This window comes from Hakea prostrata, chromosome 3 (assembly GCF_041222555.1).
Source record: "Hakea prostrata isolate BN-2017 chromosome 3, UWA_Hpros_2, whole genome shotgun sequence".
NCBI lineage: Eukaryota > Viridiplantae > Streptophyta > Magnoliopsida > Proteales > Proteaceae > Hakea > Hakea prostrata.
This window is the reverse complement of record NC_142602.1, coordinates 75,360,147-75,378,444: the sequence shown is the minus strand read 5'-3', so window position 1 is coordinate 75,378,444 and position 18,298 is coordinate 75,360,147. Positions and strand designations below refer to the sequence as shown.

Genomic DNA, 18,298 nt, shown 5'->3' with positions numbered 1-18,298 from the left:
TCTGTGTTTTATATTAATTACTGGTTTCCGCTCCACATATCTAGTGGCCCAAAACAAATAATTCAAGAATCCTACAAGACCAATGGCGGCTAACAACCAATAGAAACGATCAAGATGGTTATGGTTCAAATCCTTTCCCCCCAACCATCCAGTTTCAGTTCCGTGTCTGGTGTATTTGTTTACCACTAACACAAGAGTAGAGCCTAACAAAGACCCCAAACCAAGTATACTCCAGAAAAGGGCAGTTCCCAGAGACTTCATCCCCTCGATGCTTCTTGGGTGAAGAACTCGAGCAAACCAGCATATGCAAACACATCGATGACAGTGATTGCAAAGAACGGAAACCCAGCCCAAAAAAAGAAACGGGGGGGCGGGGGGGCGGGGGGGAATAGGAGGGGCCCCGGGCCCCCCCCCCCCGGGGGGCCCCTCCCCTCCCCCGCCCCCCGGGGGGGGGGGGGGGCCGCCCCCGATACAAAACAGGGCCCCCCCCCCCCCCCGCGGGGTGATGCCGTCTGTCCGGTGATCGCGCAAATGGCACTAACAACCGACGTAGACACCAGGAAATGCAGTGATTGCAAAGAACTGAAATCCAAGCCAAAAAAACAGACATGGGCACATGAGGTCCTGAGTGAATTAGTAGCAGCCCTTGCTGACCTTCCAACCAACGGCTTTTCCTTTGAGGAATCTGGGAAACGTATCCGAACCCAAATGCATGATGCATTGGACTGAAAACTCTTTGTCCGTGAGAGTATCTCCCCAATTCTCTCTTCATCAGGAGATTCTTGATATAATTCTGCTTCATTTTCTGGTAAGGGAAGATTTAACTCTTTTCGAATGCAGCTACAAAAACCTGAATTTAGGTAGGATAAGAATGTTAGCAGCCATCAACATGTATATATATATATTTACGGAGAGGAGAGGAGAGGAGAGGATTGAAGATATACTTGTGTTATTTATTTCTACCTGTAACAGCCTGGTAAGAGGGCTGCCTCTTGGGATCTGACAACGGTAGCTTTTAAGACCAAGTACAAGAACTATGAGTCCAAGTGACACAGAAGCTGCAGCTAGAGCTAGACCTGCGGTCCATCCTATGTTGGTCTCAACCCATACTACGAGGGCTAAACCCACGACGGAACCTCCTGCAATGCAAACATTCAACCAGTTGAAGTAGATAGACTTGTGCCGCGTGTTGGTTACTTCATCGTCGTCAAACTGGTCTGCCCCAAACGGTGGCAGGTTGGTCCGCCTTACACAACCTTCACCTATCGCTATAATGTACAAGGCTATGTACAGTACAGCTGCTTTGGCGCCGTGGACTTGCTTGCAATCATTTTGTTGCCCGCCAGAAGTGTCACATGCATGGTGGTGGTCTTAGAGATGGAAGATACGACTGCAATGCGAGCATCACGTAACCCTGGAGAATCCCATATATGCACATAAAATCAGAGCACATCTCATGCATCAGAAAGGATAATAAAAGACCTAATTAATCTGGATCACTTTCTCAAGGGAGAAACAATATATATCACCCTTGAGGCCTCGGTTAAATTGTATATAAGACCAAATTAATAAGGAGTTAGGGATTGAAAACGTAGGTACATAATTATGCATCCATAAATGGGGTTCAACTTCAGTGCTGCACATTTAATGCACAACACTGAGCTGCGTATAGCCATGATCAAGCCGAATGGTCAAGATTTCAACATCGACCTGAGGCTCTATCCTCTATAAATGTGTCCTTCCTGTTTCTTCCTCAATCTCTGGGTCTGTATGAGAGAGAGACAGAGACAGATACTTACAAAGATGATAACCAAGGGAGTAAAAATAAGCAAGGTTTTTAAATCTGCTGATATAGGAGTCGGAGATGAAGCCGGCCACCAAAGCAAAAACACGTAATACCGAAGAAATTAGTCACAGTGGTTGATGCGGTGGCAACATCCGTATGCATCGTACCAAGAAGATAAGTCACCAAGTTGAGAAATATTGGTGCAAATGCCACGTTGGCCATCAGCACCATAACTGCAAAGACAGAGAGAGAGGGAAAGAGAGAATTAAACCCAGTTTACATCAAAAAATCTCTTTCCTTTCCCACTTCCAATATGAAGCCACCAGACAAAAACCACAAAAGAAAGGAGGGAAAAAAAATTCAAGAAATAAAAAATATTTGATTTGAGTTCAGAGGTTTCGTTCGCTAATAGCAGATGAAGGCTGCAGCTTTGGCTCCACCATGTCTGTCTCTGTTGATGGGGTTGCCCTTCCAATCTTCGAAAAGCTTGACAGCCATGATGTTGTTAGACTATTAGATTGCTTCTCTTTTCTTTTATATATTCTTTTTCCACTCGATAGAACAGCGTGATACGGAGAAATTATGATCAGACCGGGTTCATACCTGGTTCGACCCTCAACCCCGGTTGAGACAGAGGGAACCGACTCGCTCCCGAAGCGAACCGGATCAGAAGATGGCTTGCTGAGGAAGAAAACTTATTTAGCTAAGAGCACGCCCTAATCCTACTTATGGATTAGGGTAATTACCATAATAATGGCAGACTCGAATTGACGGCTGCGGCTAATCATTATCGAAGGGGATAATCATTGCATAACCTAAAGGGTTATCTCAGGAGTCCTCTACTAGTCCAAACTAGTAGAAATCTATTGCTCAACGGATCTAACTGTTAAGATCCAACGACTACCCGAAGAAGGCTCAAGTGCATCCAACGAAGGAGATTCGAAGGTACACTCTATATAAACCTCACTACCATACGAGGTGAGGGGATCGAAAACACACAATCTGAGACTCAGGTTCAGATACATACCGATAGACGTAAACTATCAGCGGCTTACGATCTAGATCACCTTTCCAGCTTCTTCATTCCTTAGCTCGTGCTTCTAGCAGAGCCGTTTGTGATTAAGTTCATCAAGCGACTTAGCCTTCGGAGGTGGACTCCCGACCCCTGCGGTCGGGCCACATCTGACGCTTTCGTTTTGCAGGTCATCACGAGGAGATCTAAGGGCTGAGCAGATTTTGGACGCATCATTTGGCGCCGTCTGTGGGAAACGACTTGAAAAGCCATGGTGACTAGATCAGCAGCTGCAGCCGCTGCATAGCGCAATTCCGGTGTTCAGATCCCTGGAGCGAATAATCCAGATATTCCCCAGGGAAGCCAAAATCCTATCGAGGTAGATGGTGGTCAGAGAGGACGTGATCCTCCTGATACATTCCAAGATCAATTGGATCAGGTAAAGATTCAAATTTTGGAGGTGAGCCAAGCACTCCGCCTGCTCACCAGACGAGTGGTTTTACCACAAGAACCTGATCAACACGATTCAGGGAGACGTGCGTTACCACGTGATCAAAGATTGGCTGAAGACCGGAATATCGGTCAGAATTTTCGTGAAGGAGACCGAGGACCTAGGAGGATTGACGATCAACCTAGGCGAGACGATCGGTTCGACAGACCACAAGAGAGTACAACTGATTCAAATACAAGGTTGGATACAGGGGTAAGAACTCACTCACCAACTGTCAGAAGAACCGTTCGTGATGATCGAGCAGTTCGCGACGATCGGAATGTTAGGGAAGGACGGGCTGTTCATGATGATCGGATAGCATGAGATGATCGTGTTAATCGAAGTCGTGATCATATTGCTGAAGATCACCCAACCCAGATTGGTCAAGAATTGGCCAACATCAATGAGAAATTAGGGCAGTTGGCTAAGGGCAGGATAACTGAGGATATTTACTCAGTCATTCGGAAGACCCCCTTTGCCGAGCCAATTGCGGGATATCAGTTTCCCCATAACTTCCGTTTGCCTACCTTTTCTACATTCGATGGCTCCGGAGATCCAACAGCTCACATAGGCTATTACCAACAGACCATGGTAGTTTCAGGTAATTCTGTTGAAATTTTATGCAGGGTTTTTGGTTCATCTCTAACTGGAGCAGCACAAAAGTGGTTTTCGAACCTCCCCTCTGGAAGGATCGTAAACTTTGATGAATTGGCGCGCAAATTCATAGGGCGATTGCAGAGTGGAATACAGGTCAAGAAAACGGAAGAAACCTTGTTTACTGTCAGACAAGGAAAGAACGAATCAATCGAGAGAGTTTACGAAAAGATTCAACAAAGTAACGATGGAGATAGAAAATTTGGATGAGCAAGTAGCCAAAAGCTGCTCTATTCACGGGACTCACTAATCGGAAACTCCTGGAGTTATTACTACGGGATATGCCTGCGACTTATGCTGAGTTGGTACAGAGATGCCAGAAGCAAGCTGAAGTCATGGAGATTCTAGACGTGCGCCAAGGAGATAATAAAGTCTCCAATAAGGAATAGAAGGCTCCTGAGCAGAAGCAGAAGAAGCCAAAGAAAAATGTCCGTGATCGGGTTGGAAAATCTCAGGCTTGGCGCCAAAGGTCTCCCGGTAAAAGTGAGTACACTCCATTGAATGTTCCTCGGGCTGATATTTTAAATATCATCAAAAGAAAAAATATCTTGAAGTGGCCGCCTAAAATTCTTTTGAAACCCGGAGAGCAGCAGGATCGAGAAAAGTATTGCCGATTCCACAAGGACTATGGTCATTATACAAATGATTGTCGTCATCTGAAAGCAGATATTGAGAGATTAATATCTCAGGGACACTTGTCCAGTTTTGTTAGCAGAAGGAGGGAGGAGCCACGTGAGCCACTCGCGGCTGCTCCTAAAAGGGATCGTTCGGTTAGTTCAGAACGATCAAGGGAGGCCCCGAAGTCTAAGAAGGGCAATGAGGTGATTGAAGCTACTCGGTCACCGATCCTTACCATCTTCGGGGGACCAGAGCCCGAATCACTCCGGAGTCTGAAAACAAAATCCAAATTTGTCGGAACCGGAGAGACGCAGAAGCGAAAAAAGCTGAATGGTGAAGATTCTATCACCTTTAGCGAGGAGGATGAAAAAGACGTTTGTTTACCTCATGATGATGCCATAGTCATCAAGGTAGAGATTGCACGTCGGGAAGTGCATAGAGTTCTGGTTGATACAGGGTCTGCAGCTGACCTAATTTCTTACGAAGTGTATCAAAAATTAAAGGTGGATCAGGACTTGATGAAACCTTCATCCACACATCTATATGGTTTTGCAGGGTCATCTGCGGTGGCGGAAGGATTGGTCCAGTTGGACTTATCTATTGGAAGTTTTCCTAAGGAAACAACCGTCCGAATCAATTTTTTGGTGGTTCGGGAACTGCCAGCTTACAATATTATCCTCGGGCGACCATCTTTATCCAAGATAGGTGCTATTGTTTCGACAAAACACCTGAAGATAAAATTCCCGACTGATATGGGAATTGGTCAAGTCTCCTCGACCGAGAGGATCTCTCGGCAATGTTACGTTGCCTATTTAAAAGACAAGGAGGGCCCGAGGAAGGTAACTGCCCTACTTATAGAAGTTCGAGACGATCGGGAAGAAGCAGAGATGCAAAGGCCCGAACCAATGGAGAAGCTGGAACAAATCCAGCTGTGTACCGAGGATGAGAAAAAGATTACTTATATCGGGTATGAATAGCTGGAGGAATTTAAAGATGAGTTGAAGTTATTTCTTCAACAGAATAAAGATGTATTTGCATGGTCTGCTGAAGACATGCCAGGAATCGATCGGGCTGTCGCAGAGCATAAACTCTGAATAGATCCTAAGGTGAAACCAGTGATACAGAAAAGGAGAAATTTCTCCATTGAAAAGTATGAAGCCGTTCGTAGTGAAGTTGAAAAACTCAAGAATTCTGGTTTCATAGAACCAATTGAATGCCCAACTTGGTTGGCCAACGTGGTAATGGTAAAAAAGGCGAATGGGAAGTGGAGGATGTGTACAGACTACACAGATCTTAACAAGGCTTGCCCTAAAGATTGCTATCCGTTGCCTCGGATTGACCTCTTGATAGATGCGACTGCAGGATATGAAACTCTAAGTTTCATGGATGCCTACTCAGGGTATAATCAGATCCTTATGAATAAGGAGGATGAGAAGTTTACAGCTTTCATGACTGATCGTGAAAGCTATTATTATAAGGTCATGCCTTTTGGCCTGAAGAACGCAGGAGCAACATATTAGAGGGCCGTCAACAAGATTTTCAAAGAGCTGATAGGAAAGAATGTTGAAGCTTATGTTGACGACATGCTAGTGAAAAGCTTTACAAAAGCAAATCATATTGCAGATTTGACTGAGGTATTCTCAGTACTGCGAAAGTATCAAATGAAGCTGAACCCAGAAAAGTGTGCCTTTGGAGTTTCCTCGGGCAAAATTTTGGGCTTCATGGTATCACAGAGAAGAATTGAGGCTAATCCTACCAAAATACAAGCTCTGGTTGATATGGAGGCTCCTAAAACTGTTCGTGATGTGCAGTGTTTAACAGGGAGAGTTGCTGCTTTGAATCGATTCATCTCCAAGTCTGGAGAAAAATGTTTGCCTTTTTTCAAGGCACTCAAAGACTTGAAGGGCAGCAAGGAAGCAAAATGGACCGAAGAGTGCCAGAAAGCTTTCGAGGAGTTAAAAGAAGCACTTGGACAACCACCGATCTTGTCCAGACTAGAGAAGGGGGAAATATTACAGCTATATCTAGCGACGTCCCTTTCGGCGGTCAGTGCAGTACTTGTTCGTGAAAAAGATAAAAAACAGTGGCCGATTTACTATGTAAGCCACGTGTTGCTAGATGAGGAGACAAGATATTCGCAGATTGAGAAGCAGGCTCTGGCTCTCATGATGGCCGCCAGGAAGCTAAGGCCATATTTTCAAGCTCATTCAATTGAGGTATTTACAACTTAGTAAAGTTCTTAATAAACCTGATTTTGTCCGGAAGGATGGTGTCCTGGTCGGTTGAACTCGGCGAGTTCCAAGTGAGCTTTAAGCCCGAAGCGCAATCAAGGCTCGGGCATTAGCCGATTTTGTAGTAGAAACTACTTGCACCGGTGGAATCCACCATCGAGGATCCCATTATACCAACCACTTGGGAGGTATATGTGGATGGTTCGAGTAATAAAGATGGAGCGAGGAGCTGGAATTCTATTAAAAAGTCAGCGGGATTTATTATTCGATATGCTTTGAGATTTGCATTTGAAGCAAGTAATAACGAAGCAGAATATGAAGCTCTGATAGCTGGACTTCGGTTGTCAAAAGCATTGTCTATTGCAGATGTTACTATTTATAGTGACTATCAACTTATAGTCAACCAAGTCCAGGGGGATTATGGTATTAAAGAACCACGCTTGCAGAAATATCGAGAGATAGTGCAGGCATTTCAAAACCAATTTCGGAATTTGAAGATATCTCGATTTCGAGGAATGAAAATTCAGTGACAGATGAGCTATCCCGACTAGCCAATGCCAAAGAAAAGAATTTAGACCCTTCGGTCTATATTGAATAGATAACTTTCCCAAGTTATCATGAGAAAGAAATTTCTTATATTGAAGCAGAGCGTTGCTGGATGGATCCGATAATCGAGTATCTGAGAGATGACAAATTACCTGAGGATCCGAAAGAGGCAAAGTTGATCAAGATACGATCAGCTAGATTTGTCATTCAGAATGGGAGACTATACAAAAGATCTTATTCTGGACCCCTTATGAGATGTATAGGCCCTGAAGGAGCAAAATCAGTTTTGGCTGAGGTTCATGAAGGAATTTGTGGAGCTCACATGGGTGGACGAGCCCTGGCTCACAAAATTCTGAGACTTGGGTTATATTGGCCTAAGGTCCAAGAGGCTGCTATGGAATATGTTTGTCGGTGTGGTAACTGTCAAATTCATGCTACAGTATCAAAGCGCCTGGCTGAAACCATGACTTCAATTCTGGATCCCATTCCCTTTGCGATGTGGGGAATTGATATCATGGGCAAATTCACCAAGGCGTCAGGCAGACGGGAATATCTGATAGTAGCAATTGATTACTTCACGAAATGGGTTGAAGCCAGTGCACTGGCAGCAATTACTGAGAAAAAAGTGGAGAAATTCGTGCTTGAGTCAATCATATATCGCTTTGGGATTCCAAAGATTATCGTCACTGACCATGGTACTCATTTCGACTGTCCGCAATTTGAGCAATTTTGCGGAACATATATGATCGAGCATCGTATGTCCTCAGTGGCATACCCCCAGAGCAATGGACAGGTAGAGGTTACTAACCGAACGCTCTTTGGAAGGAATAAAGAGAAGACTCGAAGGCGACAAAGCTTCTTGGGTCGAAGAACTTCATAATGTACTGTGGGCCTATAGAACTACGGTTTGAACACCCACAGGAGAAACTTCATTCAGGTTGGCATATGGATCCGAAACATTGGCACCAGTGGAGATAATGGCGGGGACATTACGGGATCGTGAGTTCGAGGAAAAAGCAAATGAACAAGGACTACTTGATAGTCTTGATCTGTTGGACGAAGTTCGGGCAAAGGCAATAGCACGAACTCACATTATCAAAGAAGGATAGCGTCTCATTATAATACTCGAGTGAAGAATCGTCGGTACTTAGTCGGAGATTTGGTGTTGAGAAACACCCTAGCTTCCGACCCGCGTCACCAAAGAAAATTGGACCCTTCCTAGGAAGGACCTTATATGGTTGTAAAACCAGTTGGTTCAGGAGCTTACAGGCTGAAGAACATCAACACCCAGAAAGAGTTGGATCGGTCATGGAATGCCAGGCATCTCAAAATTTTTTATCCTTGATGATGATTTCAATTTTGTTCGTGATGTAAACATTTTCAACTCAATCAATGCAATTTTGGCTTTCAACAAACTATCTTTTGATTGGGGGGCATCATACACCACATTCAAGAACAAGATCCAACTATAAGGCATCGGATGAAAATCCGTGTGGGTCCTTCAACACTTATGGAATTTTTTCGGATCTTCTTAAGTCGAGGCATCGGATGAAAATCCGAGTGAGTTCCTTTTGCAAGGTGTCGGTTTGAAACCCGAGTAAGTTCCTTCAAGACTTATTGAATTTTTGAATAATCCTTAAGTAAAGGCATCGGTTTAAAACCCGAGTGAGTTCCTTCTCAGACTTATTGTATTTCTCCGGAAATCCTTAAGTAAAGGCATCGGTTTAAAACCCGAGTGAGTTCCTTCTCAGACTTATTGTACTTCTCCGGAAATCTTTAAGTAAAGGCATCGGTTTAAAACCCGAGTGAGTTCCTTCTCAGACTTATTGTATTTCTCTGGAAATCCTTAAGTAAAGGCATCGGTTTAAAACCCGAGTGAGTTCCTTCTCAGACTTATTGTATTTCTTCGGAAATCTTTAAGTAAAGGCATTGTTTCAAACAACTAAGACCTAATGCAACAACGATTCAAGGGGCTAGCAAAGTTCAGGATGAAGTTAATTTCTTATTTCTTCAAAAGATCGAAAGAGGCCAGTATCAAAACAATTACAAGAGATGGATACAATTTTCAGTCAAAAAAGAAAGTCATCATCGGTGACTGTTAAGAAGTTATACAAGATCGACACAACTTTGCTAGAACAAACATATGAGTCAACCATTGGTGTGGATTCAAGGAAAAGAAGAGGAGAAATGAGGATTACAAAAAATATTTCGATATGCATAAGATCCTCCGCAATTTCATACTCTTTGTCCAGCTTGTCCAGGAGAAGTATGGTCCTCGACCAAACTTGTATTCAATACGAGCTCGTCATAATTGACTTCTTCCGGGGAGAATAAACAGGAGAATCTTCCAGATAATGCATAATATCTGGATCGGAAGGTGGAGGATCAATCTTATCTTTGGTCCAGTCAGGAGGAGGAATACCTAGGTCGGTAAATACTTCAGGATGGCAAACAACACTGTAGGGAGTCGTATCAAAATGAGGATCCTTCCTTAATATTGATTCCCATACTTCGTTCTCACCATCCCGGTACGCCTGCAAGTTATAAGCATTCAGCATATCAACAAAGGGCTTATTGTATAAATACTTGAAGACGCAGGCTCTGCGAACATCAGTTGGAAGGGATTCAGGCAAAGGAACGACAGCTTGCCTTTGGGGTAACGTTTTAGATCCTTTGGCTCGTGACTTTCCAACTGCTCGCTCCAGTTGCTGGATCTTCTCCCTGGCATCATCCAAGTCCGACTGAAGACGACCGATCATCGAATTCTTTTCTCCTACAACCTCCCAAGCTAGTTTCCGAAGGCGAGCAATCTTAGCATCTTTTGCTTCAGAGATTTCCTGAAGCCTGGAAACTTCATTGCCTAACCTATTGAGCCTAGAGGCTGCTTCCACTTGGTGGTGGAAGTTACCAGTAAGACTCTTGCAAATAACTTCCGAGTTAAAAAGGAGCAGAAGAGTAATTTTTCAGAATCAAAAGATAATGAAGAAAGACTTACATCACCAGTGACTTCATAAAGACTTCATCTGAGAGTTTGGAAAGCACTGCGCTCTCAGAAGTTATTCGAGCAGCAGTACACCATTCCAATGCTCTGTCAAAACTCGTTTGACACTAATTCGGGCGAAGGATGAGAAAGATGAGCTACACCAAGAGAAGGATGAGCTGCATCACCTGTCACCTGACGGCGCTTCCTGGTGGCAAAATCCTCCAACTCCAAAGGAGAGGAGGAGGATGCCAAACAAGCACTGGAATTGGAAATAGGAGCAGCGCCTGCTGGGACCACACCTTCATCAGACGCCAACATAGTTGCCTCAGATGCCTAAAGAGTCTCCTTCGGGGGTGTACCAACGGTCTCTGCAGCAGGGGCGTCAGCAGCGCCATCAACGACGGAGTGATCAAGATCTTCCTGGGAAAGACGAGCGATCACTTCGGGCAAAAGAGGCGTATGGGCGGCATCAATAGAAACTGTGGGAATCTGACTTGAAGATTCACCAACAGCAGTCGCCTTACGCTTGGAGGATTCACTAGCTGAAACCACCTCACTGGCCCCAACCACCGCCGACGGAACGATTTTCTTGCTAGACTTCACTTTGATAAAGTTCGGGTTGATCTTGGGAGCCACTATGCAAACAGAAAAGCCATATCAATACAGATATCCAACGGCGACAAAAAAAAAAAAGGGAAAACCCTAGTTCTCTATCACTTTAGAAAAACCCGATTAACTAAACCCCAAGTACTACTACTGTGCAATTTACTCAAGGGGGAAGAGATGAGTAATCAAAAAAAAAAAAAAAAAAAAAAAACTCACTTGTTCAGAAGTTGATAGAGCTATTGTTGGAGTACGAGGAATACGGAAGCAGGCAGAAGGACGGAATGTCGCTTTAGCACTTTAGCAAATCTAATTTGCAGATAGCAGGATAGATGGAGAGTACCCACGAAGGCTTTAAATAGCCTCAGGTATTAAGACGACGGTTGAAAGCTAAGGACAACCAACGACCCAGATAGAAATGACGCTTCGAAATCCGCAGAAAGCAAGATCAACGGTCGGAGGGATGCCACATGGAAACATGTGGAGGCGAGCACCCGATGCAGAGATACCTCCAATCGTCGCACAACCATTATAATAATGGGTGTATTTCCTATTCATTGGAAACAGTGAATGGTATACCAAACCAAGAAAACGTTTGGACTTCGCAGAAGGGAAACGTGTGGACTTTGCAATAAATGAAGTAGTGGGGAAGATTAATGCATCTTTCCAAAACGCATCTTCGCAACATTTCTACAAGATTATTATTCGTCGAGGAATGTAAAGTTAAGTGATAAGTTTTATCATTTATACTTTGATATTCAGAACAGGAGTTCAGCAAGAGACAGGGAAATGGAAGGGCCAAACATGAAAAAGAAATGTCTATTCATTAACAAGGAGGTCAATCTTTACAAAAAAAAAAAAAAAAAAAAAGATAACTCCCTAAGCCTCTTCTTCATCGTTGCCCGAGGGACCCTGGTCGGGAGGACTTTTCTCAGAAGAGCCTTCCTCAAGAATGACATTAACTGAGTCCTCTATAGCAGCAGCTTGAGACTCGGCTTGTGATTTCTCCTCTGGAAGCGCCGGCTCGTCAGCCAGGTATGCCTCATATTGAGGGTCAGCTGGAAAAGGATCATTTTCTTCCCGAGCCCAGTCTGGGAGATCCATGCCAACTTTCTCGAAGACCTCTTTATGGCACACCTCACTGAAGGGAGCAGTATCGAAGTTAGGGATTGATGCGAGAATTCGCTCCCAAACGTCGTTCTGCCCCAAGCAATAAGCTTGAATGTTGTAGGCCCCTAGCAGCTCGGAGAAAGGCACGCTGTTCAGGTATTTCCGAACACACTCCTTCCAAAGCTCTGGCTTTATATGCTCGGGCTTGCTAGGGATCGCCAACTTCAGATATTCTTCGTTCTCCCTACATCGGAATTCAAGCCTGTCACCGAACAACGTGGCAACTTCCTTTTGCTTCCTGGCCTCGCGCTCGGCAGCAGCGGCACGAGCCTTCGAAGCATTGAGGGCCTCCTTGAGGGAGATCACTTCTTCCTCACGCTTTTTCTGCAGCTCCTCAGCAGCTGCAGTCAGCCAGTCTATCTCAGAATTGGCCTGGGCCAAATTCCCTTCACAGGCTTGCAGCAAGGAGCTGTTGCGGCCAACCCGGCTCAATGCTTCCATGTGTTGATAGAAGCTCAACACGGCATTCTTGGGAAGGCGGAAAATATCAGAAGAAGTCATAAGAAGTTATGAAAAAATAAGTAAGCAAGAAGACCGGTACCTTGTGGATTGACTAACAAGGGCAACGTCATCTAGGTTTTCAAATTCCTGGCGATCAGAAGGAATAAGACTGAGGGAGCTCCACTCAGCAGCTTTCTCAGGGTCCCGAGTCACCCTGTCGGTCAACTTCAGGGTCCACTGGGGGGGTGAAGACCTCCTCACAATCCGTTGAAGCTTTGGATTTTTTATGGGAGGCAGCATCAATTGTATCATGCCTCCTTTTGGTTCGGGCGGAGGAGGAGACATTGGACCTCTCCACCATTGGCTTCTTCCCTTTACCCGAAGCATCAGCCACGGGCCTGATATTCCTGATACCCCTATAAGAGGGGTCGGGAGAGGGAACAGAAGCCTCTTGATCTACGGTCAAGGCTCTGGGTGATCGTTGCTCGGCTGTCGCAACGGCCCTAGCGGCCTTCACTCGCAGGTTCTCGGGGTTCATTCTTGGAGGCACTGCAAAGAAGAACAAGAGTCGGGAATTAAAGACATATCACTTCCAGTAAAATTAAAGGATGATGGTTAGAAGCTCACAATGAGCCAAGCCCCAAGATCTTGAAGAATGGAGTTATACTCCACCTCAAGTCCATGTATCTCTTGATACCATGGAATGGATTTGATCTTCCTGATGGCCGCCTCGTCTTCTTTGGATAAGGGGAGGCCTCGGTTATTCTCGGAAGAAGAAGTACACCGCCTCTAGGCGGTTGGGAAGTTAAGATCCGATGGAGGCGCTCGATAGAAAAAGTATCGTTCGCGCCATCTTTTGTGGTTAGAAGGGCAAGTTCCTTTGGCAAGGATGCTGCCCCTCCAATCAAGTTCAGCCTTATTGCGTTTGGATAGAAAAACACATCCGGGAGGATGGGAGATAGAAAGAACATGAAAATGTACAAAGAGAGAAAGAGATGGCGTAATGCCAAGTTCAAAACACAAACCCAAGAAGCCGACGATGAGACACCAGCTATTGGGAAGGAGCATTCCGGGACAAATGTCCCAATGATTCGAAGCTGCGGAGAACAAAGGATTAAAAAAGGGAAAGCGAACCCCGCTTTCCGGTGCATCTATGTACGAGAGAAAATTCACCCGAAAGGGTTGAATCAACCCTCTCATCGAAAGGGGAGCCCTAACCTCGATAAGAGGAAGGAAAATCAAAATCTTGGATGGCTGAAAGAAGGTTTTCCTCATTATAAATGGAGGGAACAGAGCCAGGTCCACCATCGGACCTGGAAGTTTGAGGCTGCCTAGAAGACTCGACAATCTTGGAAGATCCAGACTCGAGGAAGGCAGAAGGAGTTTCGGTTTTTCTCTCTAAACCTTTTTGAGAAACTTCAGCAAACTCGCGCCAGAGGACAATTAGGGTTTTGTTATCACTATCCGACTGTTTGGAAGGAGGAGAAGCAAAAGCTTCACTACTATTACCAACACTGGGTACCAGAGAAGCCCTATTATCTGCCATTACTTGTTTCAAGAACTACAAAAAGAAAAAGACCAGTAAACTTACTGATTCAATGAGGCAAAAGCTTGAGAGCAAGAAGGAGCAAAGCAGACAACAAAGGTTCAAATTCTAGACAGGAAGAATGAAACCTACGAAGACAACGAACCGCTTTTAAAACTCCCGCACGAGTGTTCGGGAATTTGAACGATCGAGATTGATTCAAAATCGACGATCGAGATTGAAAGACGTTTTGAATGTTTGAACTCACGAATCCGAAATAGGCGTTCGGAAATCGTCGCTTGAGATCGACTGCAAAGAGACACGTGGCCTTACCCTCACAGCGCTCGAGGAAAAGTGACCACCGCATTAAATGTGATATGACATTTAATGAAGCACGAGTCTATTGCCTGACGAAGAACCCAGTTAAAAACCAAGCCCTCGGGATCGACCGAACGCTTGGTCTGGGGGGCTCGTGATATGGAGAAATTATGATCAGACCGGGTTCATACCGGTTCGACCCTCGACCCCGGTCGAGACAGAGGGAACCGACTAGCTCCCGAGCGAACCGGATCCAAAAGATGGCTTGCTGAGGAAGAAAACTTATTCAGCTACAAGCACGCCCTAATCCTACTTATGGATTAGGGTAATTACCCTAATAATGGCAGACTCGAATTGACGGCTGCGGCTAATCATTATCGAAGGGATAATCATTGCATAACCTAAAGGGTTATCTCAGGAGTCCTCTACTAGTCCAAACTAGTAGAAGTCTATTGCTCAACGGATCTAACTGTTAAGATCCAACGACTACCCGAAGAAGGCTCAAGTGCATCCAACGAAGGAGATTCGAAGGTACACTCTATATAAACCTCACTACCATACGAGGTGAGGGGATCGAAAACACACAATTTGAGACTCAGGTTCAGATACATATTGATAGACGTAAACTATCAGCGGCTTACGATCTAGATCACCTTTCCCAATTCTTCATTCCTTAGCTCTGTGCTTCTAGCAGAGCCGTTTGTGATTAAGTTCATCAACTGACTTAGCCTTCGGAGGTGGACTCCCGACCCCTGCGGTCGGGCCACATCTGACGCTTTCGTTTTGCAGGTCATCACGAGGAGATCTAAGGGCTGAGCAGATTTTGGACGCATCACAGCAACAATCCGAGACTGCTGTTCTACTATGAAGAAATGTTTTGGAGATGCCTCAAACACTCGGTCACCTCTGCTTTCACGCGCTCGGTCTCTTCTCTTTATATAACGATGGGATACTTGTCAAACAGAATAATGACAGTATACTAGTGAAGAACAACAAGAAGAATGATGCCAGCATAAACAAAAATTCAACTCTATCCCATCAAAATGGGGTCTACATTGAATTAGTAGTCAAAGCAGGTAATAATTGATGATCGTGTCCTTTTTTTTTTTGTCTCTCACTTGGCACCTACCTTTAGGTTTTTGCATAATTTTAAGTATGCGTTTGGTAACGTTTCTGTTCTGAGAAACTAGTTCTTATGCAAAGCCGTTTTTTAATGTTTCTGTGCTTAAAAGACTGTTCTTTACTTAAAAATGGGAGTTTGATAAATCCATTTTGAAAATATTTTTAAAACACTAAATAGAATATGTTAGTGTTTTTTTTTTTTTGGGGTTGAAAAATAAGTTGGTGTTTGATAAACTTGTTCTAAGGCTTCAATTTGAACCAATTTTATCACTTCCGTTTCTGTTATTTGGTAAAAACATCTTTTTTATGTTCTGCAAAAAAGAACAAGAACACTTTTATGACTGGTCCGTTCTTAAAGAACAGAAGAACGAACCGTTTTATCAAACGCCTCTAACCCGTTCTTCCATTCCCAAAGAATAGAAGAACGCCAGAAACGTTTTTTAAGAACGTTATTAAACGCGCCCTAAGTTGCTTACTGTTAGTGGTCAGAGTTTTGACTGTTATTGGTCAAGTGACTATGATATGAACCGTATCTTAAGCTCAAAGAAAAGAAAAGAAAAGAAAAGAAAAATTCAAGAATGCTAGGGACAAATTTAAGAGAGAAACAGGTTAGGGAAGAAGAACACAGAGACGAGAGAGAGAAATAAGAGACAAGAACTATATTCTTCATTATCTGCAATTTCATTTTCCAATTACATTTATAGACTAGGGTATCCCTCTAGTCATATGACCTCTCTACCCCAATATTCTCTTATATTTCCTAAACCAAACCCATGTCTCACAATGACACTTTAACCCCTAACCCACTTATTAACAACACCTACAATATAACCGTAACAGACTAATATACCTCAACGAGTAAAATGATTAAAATATCCTATCATTATGTGACCCAACCCCCTAGGTGGGATTCTCTCTTCACCCATCTACTTCCCATACTTCACTGGTAACCCCACCACCATGGGCAACCATTACCCCGTGTTGGCGACCTTCGCCCTCACCTCCCCCTATCAAAAATCACTCACCAGAGTAGAGTGGAGCACCCCACACAGGTCTCTGAATGAGATATCCATGAACTTAGTCACCAAAAGTCGATTTCTTTTGTTGTTTCTCATTGCAAATGTACCCGTTTTCAGCTTCCTTCTGCTTTAGAGCAACAGTACATCTCGGCGACAGGAGACCTAGGAATGCAAAGGGATAGGTTGAGAGTAGCTTTGAAGCCTAGAACTTTTGCAAATGAAGTTGGTAAAGAAGCTCCTCGGATGGGAAGTCTAAGAGCTGCTGATTGTTTTGATCTGTTATCAAGTAAGCCCCAGGAAAACGTGGAAAAATAAATCATGGGTTCTACTCAACACTGCATTCCTACTCTTGGGTTTCTCCAAAAATAGGGTTTTTTCTTATTGATGCTGCATTTAATCTCCAAAAAGGGTTGGGTTTTTCTATGGATTGGTGGTGCTCATTCTAATGTCTCTTCTGCTGTTGTTCTCTTTGAACTGTGTAGATTCTTCATTGAAGCATAGAATGACCGAAGCTCAAAACTAACTAGGTATTGGAAAACATTTCCCAAGTTTGAGTTCAAATGCTTAGTAAAATCCAAATCTGGGTGTAGAAAGAAATTTATCTAGGTGCCCACTTAAGTGGTCTTTGATTCTAGCAGTTTTAAACCTGAACCGTGTCCAAACGAAAAAGTTTCGGATTTGTTTGAGCTGAGAAATGAAAGGAAGAGCATTGAACAAGAAAACCCTATAAGTATACCCAAACACCAGAATTTCTTCCTCTTCTAAAATGCCCCTCAAATTTGTTTCTTTGCAAAGCTCCAACCTGGATCAGCTCCAGTCACCAGCAGATGAACAGATCCACGATAGACCGAAACAAACAAGACTTCAGCATCCTCCTAGTGTGCTTTGCTAGATCAAAAATCGAAATCAAGGCTTACTCAGGAAAAAGAGGGAAGAAATTGACTATCAAAATACAACAAAGAGATCAAAACCAAGTTGAAGAAATGAATTCAAGTAAGAAACAAAAAAGGCCCACTGATCCGGGTTGGATTTGTCACAGGATGTGAGATTATCTTTGACAGGGGAGGGGGTGGTGGTGGTGGGATTTCTAGCGAGGCATGGGAAGAAGATAGGGGCTTGGGTCACTTAATTCGGTGAGAGGGTATTTTAATCATTTTACTTGTTCAGGAGTATATTAGTCACTTGACCAACAAAGGTATCAATCAAAGCTTTGACCACTAAAAGTAGGGTAAGTTGAAATTATGCAAAAACCTAAAGGTGGGCGCTATGGCGCCATGGAATTTTGCTGAGTCAAGAATTATAGGCACACTTAAGTGAGCATCTTGAAAAAAATTCTTTTTCCCCCCCTTCATTTTGTAGAATATGTAATGATTGGGATGATTGGAAGAGCAACTTATTGCACTTGATTGAGAGAAAGATTGGAAACTTATGGACTCCAAAGAGAGATTAAGAAGGGAAAATTAACAAACCAATTAACGAAGGGAGCTCGTCTCCAAAGTTTGTTTAAACAATTGGTCAAAATAGGTTCACCGGAAAGACTAGGGACAAAAAGGCTTTATTTGGAGTCTTTGGGTCCTCTCCTTGGGGGATCTCCGAGTGGATGTGCAATAAGCCCTAGGATTTAGTCATGCATAGTATTTTATTTCAAGGGCCTTCAATGGATTTACTCTAGCCCTTGGATTAGAATGTTACATGTGGATGAATCCTTTAATTTATTGGGCACTCATTGGAAAGCTCCTCGAAAGGGAGGATTAGATAAATAGGGTTCCTGAAATTTTTT

The 18,298-nt window shown here is 43.8% G+C and overlaps 1 pseudogene; it reads right to left on the bottom strand.

Moving 5' to 3' along the window:
* Window positions 1-537: 537 nt before the first annotated feature.
* LOC149023093 (protein NRT1/ PTR FAMILY 4.4-like) lies at window positions 538-16,471 on the bottom strand (annotated as a pseudogene).
* Window positions 16,472-18,298: the final 1,827 nt, after the last annotated feature.